The sequence below is a fragment of the Megalopta genalis genome, unplaced genomic scaffold, assembly GCF_051020955.1.
Source record: "Megalopta genalis isolate 19385.01 unplaced genomic scaffold, iyMegGena1_principal scaffold0031, whole genome shotgun sequence".
NCBI lineage: Eukaryota > Metazoa > Arthropoda > Insecta > Hymenoptera > Halictidae > Megalopta > Megalopta genalis.
The window spans coordinates 1,833,672-1,844,910 of NW_027476100.1; positions in this window are offsets into that span (position 1 = coordinate 1,833,672).

The window sequence follows — 11,239 nt, forward strand, 5'->3', positions numbered from 1 at the left end:
ACTTCGCTTGGATTTGATGCTAACTCGGTTGTTTCGCATGCAGTTGAAGCTAAATCATGTATATCACAAGTATTTGAAGCTAAAGCGTATGATTGGCATTTGATTTGAAGTTAAGGCTTCTACTTCGCATTGATTTGAATATGAATTATGTGTTTCGTTTGGATTTGAAGCTATCTCGTTTGTTTCGCATGCATTTCAAGCTATTTCATTTATATCACAAGTATTTGAATGTAACTCATTTATTTCGCATGGATTTGATGCTAAGCCTTCTACTTCGCATTGATTTGAAGCTAAATCTTGTGTTTCGCATGGATTTGATTCTAACTCGTTTGTTTCGCTTGCTGATGAATGTAAATCATGTATATCATAAGTATTTGAAGCTAAACCATTTGTTTCGCATGGATTCTAAGATGAGCCTTCTACTTCGCATTGAATTGAAGCTAAATCATGTGTTTCCCATGGATTTGAATCTAACACGTTTGTTTAGCATGCAGTTGAAGCTAAATCATGTATATCACAGGTGTTTGAAGCTAAACCATTTGTTTCGCATGGATTCGAATATAAGCCTTCTACTTCGTATTGATTTGATGCTAAATCATGTGTTTCGCATGGATTTGAAGCTAACTCTTTTGATTCGCATGCAGTTGAAGCTAAGTCATGTATATCACAGGTGTATGAAGCTAAATCATTTGTTTCGCATGTATTCGTAGACAACTCTTCTACTTCGCTTGGATTTGATGCTAACTCGATTGTTTCGCATGCTGTTGAAGCTAAATCAAGTGTTTCGCATGGATTTGAATCTAACTCGTTTGTTTCGCATGCTGTTGAAGCTAAATCATGTATATCACAAGTATTTGAAGCTGAACCATTTGTTTCGCATGGATTCGAAAATCAGCCTTCTACTTCGCATTTATTTGAAGCTAAATCATGTGTTTCGCATGGATTTGAAACTAACTCGTTTGTTTCGCATGCTGTTGAAGCTAAATCATGTATATCACAATTATTTGAAGCTAAACCATTTGTTTCGCATGGATTCGAAGATCAGCCTTCTACTTCGCATTGATTTGAAGCTAAATCATGTGTTTCGCATGGTTTTGAATCTAACTCGGTAGTTTCGCATGCAGTTGAAGCTAAATCATGTATATCACATGTATTTGAAGCTAAACCATTTGTTTCGCATGGATACGAAGATCAGCCTTCTACCTCGCATTGATTTGAAGCTAAATCATGTGTTTCGCATGGTTTTGAATCTAACTCGGTTGTTTCGCATGCAGTTGAAGCTAAATCATGTATATCACATGTATTTGAAGCTATACCATTTGTTTCGCATGGATTCAAAGATCAGTCTTCTACTTCGCATTGATTTGAAGCTAAATCATGTGTTTCGCATGGATTTGAATCTAACTCGTTTGTTTCGCATGCTGTTAAAGCTAAATCATGTATACCACAAGTATTTGAAGCTAAACCATTTGTTTCGCATGGATTTGAAGCTAAGCCTTCTACTTCGCATTGATTTGAAGATAAATCATGCGTTCCTCTTGGATTTGATGCAAACACGTTTGTTTCGCATGATGTTGAAGATAAATCATGTATATTACAAGTATTTGAAGCTAAACCATCTGTATCGTGTGGATTCGAAGAGCAGCCTTCTACTTCGCATTGATTTGAAGTTAAACCATATGTTTCGCATGGATTCGAAGATCAGCCTTCTACTTCGCATTGATTGGAAGCTAAATCATGGGTTTCGCATGGTTTTGAATCTAACTCGGTTGTTTCGCATACATTTGAAGCTAAATCATGTATATCACATGTATTTGAAGCTAAATCATGTGTTTCGCATGGATTTGAATCTAACTCGTTTGTTTCGCATGCTGTTGAAGCTAAATCGTGTATATCACAAGTATTTGAAGCTAAACCATTTGTTTCGCATGGATTCGAAGATAACCCTTCTACTTCGCATTGATTTGAAGCTAAATCATGTATATCGCAAGTATTTGATGCTAAACCATTTGTTTCGCATGGACTCGAAGATCAGCTTTCTGCTACGAATTGATTTGAAGCTAAATCATGTCATTCACTTGGATTTCAAGCTAACCCGTTTTTTTCGCATGCTGTTGAAGCTAAATCAAGTATATCACAAGTATTTGAAGCTAAACCATTTGATTCCCATGGATTTGAAGCTAAGCCTTCTACTTCGCATTGATTTGTAGCTAAATCATGTGTTTCGCATGGATTTGAAGCTAACTCGTTTGTTTCGCATGCTGTTTAAGCTAAATCATGTATATCACAAGTATTTGAAGCTAAACCATTTGTTTCGCATGGATTCGAAGATAACCCTCCTACTTCGCATTGAATTGAAGCTAAATCATGTATATCGCAAGTATTTGATGCTAAACCATTTGTTTCGCATGGATTCGAAGATCAGCTTTCTGCTACGAATTGATTTGAAGCTAAATCATGTCATTCACTTGGATTTCAAGCTAACCCGTTTTTTTCGCATGCTGTTGAATCTAAATCAAGTATATCACAAGTATTTGAAGCTAAAGCGTATGATTGGCATTTGATTTGAAGGTAACGCTTCTACTTCGCATTGATTTGAATATGAATTATGTGTTTCGTTTGGATTTGAAGCTATCTCGTTTGTTTCGCATGCATTTCAAGCTATTTCATTTATATCACAAGTATTTGAATGTAACTCATTTATTTCGCATGGATATGATGCTAAGCCTTCTACTTCGCATTGATTTGATGCTAAATCATGTGTTTCGCATGGATTTGATTCTATCTCGTTTGCTTCGCTTGCTGTTGAATGTAAATCACTTATATCATAAGTATTTGAAGCTAAGCCAATGTTTCGCATCGATTCTAAGATAAGCCTTCCACTTCGCATTGAATTGAAGCTAAATCATGTGTTTCGCTTGCATTTGAATCTAACTCGTTTGTTTCGCATGCAGTTCAAGCTATATCATGTATATCACAAGTATTTGAAGCTAAACCATCTGTTTCGGGTGGATTCGAAGAGCAGCCTTATACTTCGCATTGATGTGAAGTTAAATCATATGATTCGCATGGATTTGAAGCTAACACGTTTGTTTCGCATGATGTTGAAGCTAAATCATGTATATTACAAGTATTTGATGCGAAACCATATGTTTCGTGTGGATTCGAAGAGCAGCCTTTTACTTCGCATTGATTTGAAGTTAAATCATATGTTTCGCATGGATTTGAAGCTAACTCGTTTGTTTCGCATGCTGATGAAGCTAAATCATGTATATCACAGGTGTATGAAGCTAAACCATTTGTTTCGCTTGGATTCGAAGATAACCCTTCTACTTCGCATTCATTTAAAGCTAAATCAAGTGTTTCGCATGGATTTGAAGCTAACTCGGTTGTTTCGCATGCAGTTGAAGCTAAATCATGTATATCACAGGTGTATGAAGCTAAACCATTTGTTTCGCATGGATTCGAAGATAACCCTTCTACTTCGAATTCATTTAAAGCTAAATCATGTGTTTCGCATGGATTTGAATCTAACTCGTTTGTTTCGCATGTTGTAGAAGCTGAATCATGTATATCACAGGTGTTTGAAGCTAAACCATTTGTTTCGCATGGACTGGAAGATAAGCCTTCTACTTCGCATAGATTTGAAGCTAAATCATGTCATTCACTTGGGTTTGAAGCTAACTCATTTTTTTCGCATGTAGTTGAAGCTAAATCATGTATTTCACAGGTATTTGAACCTAAACCATTTGTTTCGCATGGATTTGAAACTAAGCCTTCTACTTCGCATTGATTTGAATATAGATCACGCGTTTCTCTTGGATTTGATGCTCACTCGTTTGTTTCGCATGCAGTTGAAGCTGAATCATGTATAACCCAAGTATTTGAAGCTAAACCATTTGCTTCGCATGGATTCGAAGATCAGCCTTCTACTTCGCGTTGACTTGATGCTAAATCATGTCATTCACTTGGATTTCAAGCTAACCCGTTTTTTTCGCATGCTGTTGAATCTAAATCAAGTATATCACAAGTATTTGAATCTAAAGCGTATGATTGGCATTTGATTTGAAGGTAACGCTTCTACTTCGCATTGATTTGAATATGAATTATGTGTTTCGTTTGGATTTGAAGCTATCTCGTTTGTTTCGCAAGCATTTCAAGCTATTTCATTTATATCACAAGTATTTGAATGTAACTCATTTATTTCGCATGGATATGATGCTAAGCTTCCTACTTCGCATAGATTTGAAGCTAAATCATGTCATTCACTTGGGTTTGAAGCTAACTCATTTTTTTCGCATGTAGTTGAAGCTAAATCATGTATTTCACAGGTATTTGAACCTAAACCATTTGTTTCGCATGGATTTGAAACTAAGCCTCCTACTTCGCATTGATTTGAATATAGATCATGCGTTTCTCTTGGATTTGATGCTCACTCGTTTGTTTCGCATGCAGTTGAAGCTGAATCATGTATATCCCAAGCATTTGAAGGTAACCATTTGATTCCCATGGATTTGAAGCTAAGCCTTCTACTTCGCATTGATTTGTAGCTAAATCATGTGTTTCGCATGGATTTGAAGCTAACTCGTTTGTTTCGCATGCTGTTTAAGCTAAATCATGTATATCACAAGTATTTGAAGCTAAACCATTTGTTTCGCATGGATTCGAAGATAACCCTTCTACTTCGCATTGATTTGAAGCTAAATCATGTATATCGCAAGTATTTGATACTAAACCATTTGTTTCGCATGGATTCGAAGATCAGCTTTCTGCTACGAATTGATTTGAAGCTAAATCATGTCATTCACTTGGATTTCAAGCTAACCCGTTTTTTTCGCATGCTGTTGAAGCTAAATCAAGTATATCACAAGTATTTGAAGCTAAAGCATATGATTGGCATTTGATTCGAAGGTAACGCTTCTACTTCGCATTGATTTGAATATGAATTATGTGTTTCGTTTGGATTTGAAGCTATCTCGTTTGTTTCGCATGCATTTCAAGCTATTTCATTTATATCACAAGTATTTGAATGTAACTCATTTATTTCGCATGGATATGATGCTAAGCCTTCTACTTCGCATTGATTTGATGCTAAATCATGTGTTTCGCATGGATTTGATTCTATCTCGTTTGTTTCGCTTGCTGTTGAATGTAAATCATTTATATCATAAGTATTTGAAGCTAAACCAATGTTTCGCATCGATTCTAAGATAAGCCTTTTACTTCGCATTGATGTGAAGTTAAATCATATGATTCGCATGGATTTGAAGCTAACTCGTTTGTTTCGCATGCAGTTGAAGCTAAATCATGTATATCACAGGTGTATGAAGCTAAACCATTTGTTTCGCATGGATTCGAAGATAACCCTTCTACTTCGCATTCATTTGAAGCTAAATCATGTGTTTCGCATGGATTTGAATCTAACTCGTTTGTTTCGCATGCTGTTGAAGCTAAATCATGTATATCACAAGTATTTGAAGCTGAACCATTTGTTTCGCATGGATTCGAAAATCAGCCTTCTACTTCGCATTTATTTGAAGCTAAATCATGTGTTTCGCATGGTTTTGAATCTAACTCGGTTGTTTCGCATGCAGTTGAAGCTAAATCATGTATATCACAAGTATTTGAAGCTAAAGCGTATGATTGGCATTTGATTTGAAGTTAAGGCTTCTACTTCGCATTGATTTGAATATGAATTATGTGTTTCGTTTGGATTTGAAGCTATCTCGTTTGTTTCGCATGCATTTCAAGCTATTTCATTTATATCACAAGTATTTGAATGTAACTCATTTATTTCGCATGGATTTGATGCTAAGCCTTCTACTTCGCATTGATTTGAAGCTAAATCTTGTGTTTCGCATGGATTTGATTCTAACTCGTTTGTTTCGCTTGCTGATGAATGTAAATCATGTATATCATAAGTATTTGAAGCTAAACCATTTGTTTCGCATGGATTCTAAGATGAGCCTTCTACTTCGCATTGAATTGAAGCTAAATCATGTGTTTCCCATGGATTTGAATCTAACACGTTTGTTTAGCATGCAGTTGAAGCTAAATCATGTATATCACAGGTGTTTGAAGCTAAACCATTTGTTTCGCATGGATTCGAATATAAGCCTTCTACTTCGTATTGATTTGATGCTAAATCATGTGTTTCGCATGGATTTGAAGCTAACTCGTTTGATTCGCATGCAGTTGAAGCTAAGTCATGTATATCACAGGTGTATGAAGCTAAATCATTTGTTTCGCATGTATTCGTAGACAACTCTTCTACTTCGCTTGGATTTGATGCTAACTCGATTGTTTCGCATGCTGTTGAAGCTAAATCAAGTATATCACAAGTATTTGAAGCTAATCCATTTGTTTCGTATGGATTCGAAGATCAGACTTCTACTTCGCATTGATTTGAAGCTAAATCCTGCGTTTCCCATGGATTTGAAGTTAACTCGTTTGTTTCGCATGCAGTTGAAGCTAAATCATGTATATCACAACCTCTACCTCTACGCATGTATCTCTAAGTCTACCCTGACGCATGTACCTTTACCTTAACGCATGTACCTCTACCTCTACCTCTACGCATGTGCCTCTACCTCTACCTCTATCTCTACGCCTACCTCAACCTCTACTACTGTACCTCTACATCTACCTCTACCTCTACCTCCACCTCTACCTCTACCTCCAACTCTACCTCTACTCCAACCTATACGCCTGTACCTCTACCTCTACGTCTACGTCTGTACCTCCACCTCTACCTCAACCTCTACCTCTATGTCTACGCCTGTAGCTCTACCTCTACCTCTTCTTCTACGCCGGTACCACTTACTCTCGGCCTATAACTCTACCCCAACTTCTACGCCTGTACCTCTACATCTACCTCTAGCTCTGGCTCTACCTCTACCCCTACGTGTACCACTAACTCTATCTTTACGTATGTACCTCTACGCCTGTACCCCTACTTCGACCTCAACCTCTACCTCTACGTCTACGCCTGTAGCTCTACCTCTACCTCTTCTTCTACGCCGGTACCACTAACTCTAGGGCTATAACTCTACCCCAACTTCTACGCCTGTACCTCTACATCTACCTCTAGCTCTGGCTCTACCTCTACTCCTACGTGTACCACTAACTCTATCTTTACGTATGTACCTCTACGCCTGTACCCCTACTTCGACCTCTACGCCTGTACCTCTACTTCTACCTCTACAAATGTACCTCTACCTCTACCTCTACCACTTTTTCTACGGCCGTACCTCTACCTCTACCTCTACCTCTATCTCTATCTCTACGCCTGTACTTCTCCCTCTGCCTCTACCTCTATCTCTAAACCTGTACCCCCACCTCCACCTCTAGGCATGTTTCTCTACCTCTACTTATACGCATGTACCTCTGACTCTACCTCGACGCATTTACCTCAAACGCTACCTCTACGCATGTACCTCTACCTCTACCGCTACGTATGTACCTCTATCTCTATCTCTACCTCCGCCTGTTACCTCCCTCCACCTTACCAACCTCCTCCTTTACGTTGTTTCACTTCGTTTCGCATTCATCATTGACGTTGTTTTACGTGTTTTACCTTGCTTTACGTTATTTCACCTTGTCTCACGTTGTTGTTTATAACAGTTTTATGTTCTTCTGCGTTGTTATGCTTTGTTTTTTGGTTGTTTTATATTGTTTTACGTTGTCTTACGTTGCGTCAAGTTGCTTTACTTTGTCACGCATTGTTGGTTTAAATTATTTTACGTTGTTTTACTTTGTTTTTACGTTGTTTTACGTTCTTTTACCTTGCTTTTCGTTGTTTTACGTTGTCTCACGTTGTTGTTTAAAACAGTATTACGTTGCTCTACGCTGTTATACATCGTTTTTACGTTGTTTTATATTGTTTTACATAGCTTTACGTTGTTTTAGGTTGTTTCACTTCGTATCGCATTCATGATTTACGTTTCTTTACTTTGTTTTTACGTTGTTTTACGTTGTTTAACGTTGACCCGCATTGTTGCTTAAAACAGTATTACGGCGTTTTACGTTGTTATACATTGTTTTTACGTTATTTTATATTGTTTTACATTGCTCAACGTTGCGTTACGTTGTTTTACTTTGTTTCGCATTCATTACTTACGTTGTTTTATATTGCTTTACGTCGTTTGCCTTGTTTGGCGTTGTTTTTAAAAGAGTATTACATTGCTTTACGTTGCTATTCATTGCTTTTCAGGTTGTTCTATGCTTTTCTTCATTATGTTACGTTGTTTTACATTGTTTTTACGTTGTTTTACTTTCTTTTACCTTGCTTTACGTTGTTTTACGTTGCCTCACGTTGTTGTTTATCACAGTACTATGTTGATCTGCATTGTTATGCATTGACTTTACGTTGTTTTATATTGTTTTACATTGATTTACGTCGTGTTACCTTGTTTTACTTTGTTTCGCATTGATGATTTGCGTTGTTTTACGATGCTTTACGTACTTTGCATTGTTCCTCGTTGTAGTTTAAAACAGTATTACGTTGTTTTACGTTGTTATACATTGTTTTCACGTCGTTTCAGCGTAACACTACGTAAAAGAAAGTAAAACAATATAAAACAACTTAAAAACAATGTATAACAACGTAAAACAACGTAATACTATTTTAATGAACCACGTGAAGCAAAGTATATCAACGTGAAATAACGTTAATTATCAATAGGACACAGAGAAAAGCAACGTAACACAACGTAAATCAATATAATACAATATAAAACAACGTAAAAACAATTTATAACAACGTAAAACAACGTAATACTATTTTAAACAACAACGCGGAACAATGCAAAAATCGGAAAGCATCGTAAAACAACGTAAATCGTAAATGCGAAACGAAGTAAAACATCGTAACACAAGATAAAGGTAATGTAAAACAATATAAAGCAATATGAAAACAATGTATAACAACGTAAAACAACGTAATACTATTTCAAAGAACCTCGTGAAACAAAGTACATAAACGTAAAACAACGTTAATTATCAATGCGACACGAAGAAAAACAACGTAACACAACGTCAATCAATGTAAAACAATACTAAACATCGTAAGAACAATGTATAACAACGTAAAGCAACGTAATAGTATTGTTACGGCGACTTGTCCAAATCAAGTCGCTGTAATGTGAAACGGCCCTGTTGTGAGCAACTCCTTAAAGAAAAATAGAAGAGAGGGGTTGCCACGGAGGTGTGTTATCAACGGACAATCGAAGAGTCGGGATCGGACCGTCGAGCGATCAACACCATCTAATTCAAAGATCTCTAACATAATCGAATTAGTTGTATTATAGTTTATGTACTCTATTGTAAATAAAATGCCGCGACGCGAGAGAAGTGCAGTAATTCGCAACGTTGGGGGCTCGTCCGGGATCGAAGAATCGATCGGAAATGTCACGCCGACATTGGAGATCCTGTTTGCAAACCTCCGACAAGAATTATGCGAGCAACTGCAGGTGCAGCAGAGACAGTTCGAGGCGCGACTGGAAGCGGACAGGCTTCAGCGCGAGGAACGGGAACAGTCCGCTGCTTCCGAACGAGAGGCTCGCATGGAAGAGAGGATAGCAAGGATCTTGAGAACCAATGCCACAGGTGCTATCGGATTCATTGCGAAATTCTGTCTTAAATTCTGCGGCATTCTCGTCTGTGGAACACTCGGAGGCGCGTGTAAATAGTGCGGACACTGTTGTAAATAATGTTAATAGTGTATATAACGCGAGTATACCTATTGCTCCGAGTGTTCCTGTATTTGCTTCACAGTCGGTGTCATCCTTGCCTGCGTGTCGTGAATCTACACGCTTCGTAACTGGATTAGGATATTCCGTGAAGCCGACACGTTATGACGGTTCCACGTCATGGGATGAGTACCGAATTCTATTTGAAATGGTTGCGAATGTAAATGGCCGGGACGAAGCAAAGAAAGCTGCGGCTTTAATTGCTTCGTTGGATGGTCCGGCTCGAGGAGTACTGACTTCTCTTCCCGCCGATAAGTATTTTGACTTCCAAGAAATAGTTTCGGCAATCGAGTTTCGGTTTGGTAGAAAAATCTTTTCGAAGCTAAATTACGTTCTTTTTCAAAATTATAAACAGCCGCAAGGGGAGTCAATTTCTGCATTGGCCGCGGAGATTGAGAGGCTGGCGCAATACGCTTTCTCAGAATGTCGAATGGATGTTCGGGATCGTATGGCCGCCTCTCAGTTTGTGACGGCGTTGGCCAATGAAGAGATGAGGAGAATGTTAAGATATGAAAGTTTTACATCTCTTAGAGCTACGGTGACCAGAGCTATAGAGATGGAAGCTCTCAATAAATTAAGCTCTCAAAAAACACAAATGTGTGAACGGAATTTAAAACGTCCCTTTACTTCCGAGGGAATGCTGGAACGTGCGGCTGAACGGCATTCTGAACGAGTGGTTGAACATCAACGGGAGTTGCCGCATTGCTGGAGCTGTGGAAAGAAGGGCCACCTCCAACGGGATTGTTTAAAGAAAACAAGGAAGGAGACGTCGCAGGGAAACTTCGAGGGATTTTCTTCGTAGAAGGCATCGTTGGAGCGAAGAAAAGGAAAATCATCTTGGATACGGGCTCATCGGTTAACCTTCTACGGGAAACTTATGCTACAAGGCAGAATAGTTCGGTGAGCATGACAGGAGTGAAGATTTTTTCAGTCTCTGGTCAGAGATTACCGATTTTTGGTAAAAAGCATCTTCCTGTTTCTATTGGAGAAGTCGAGACCGAAGAAGAGTTCTTCTTCGTCAGTATGATGGAAGAATGCATTTTGGGAATCGAATTTCTTGAAAAGCATGCCTGTCAACTGGACTTTAAAACGAGGTTCTTCATTTGAAAGGAATGCAAGTGCCGTTGCTGAAGTATGGAGAAGATTCGGCTATGAAGGAGATAGAGAAAAACAGGAATACATTAGTACCGGATCATCTTCAGGATCTTCATCAGAGATGTTCTATAAACCTGTCCGTAGAACAAAAGAAATCTTTTGCCCAGTTATTGACGGAATTTGCAGATGTTTTTGCGAAAGATTCCGAAGATGTGGGAAAATGTGACGTAGTATGTCACAAGATAGATACCGGTGACAGTCTTGCCATAAAACAGGCACCCCGACGATTACCTCTTCATCGACGTTCAGAAGTAGATGAATTATTGTCGAAAATGGAACGTCAAGGAGTCATAGAAAAGTCTCAAAGCCCCTGGTCTTCACCCGTGGTATTGTTC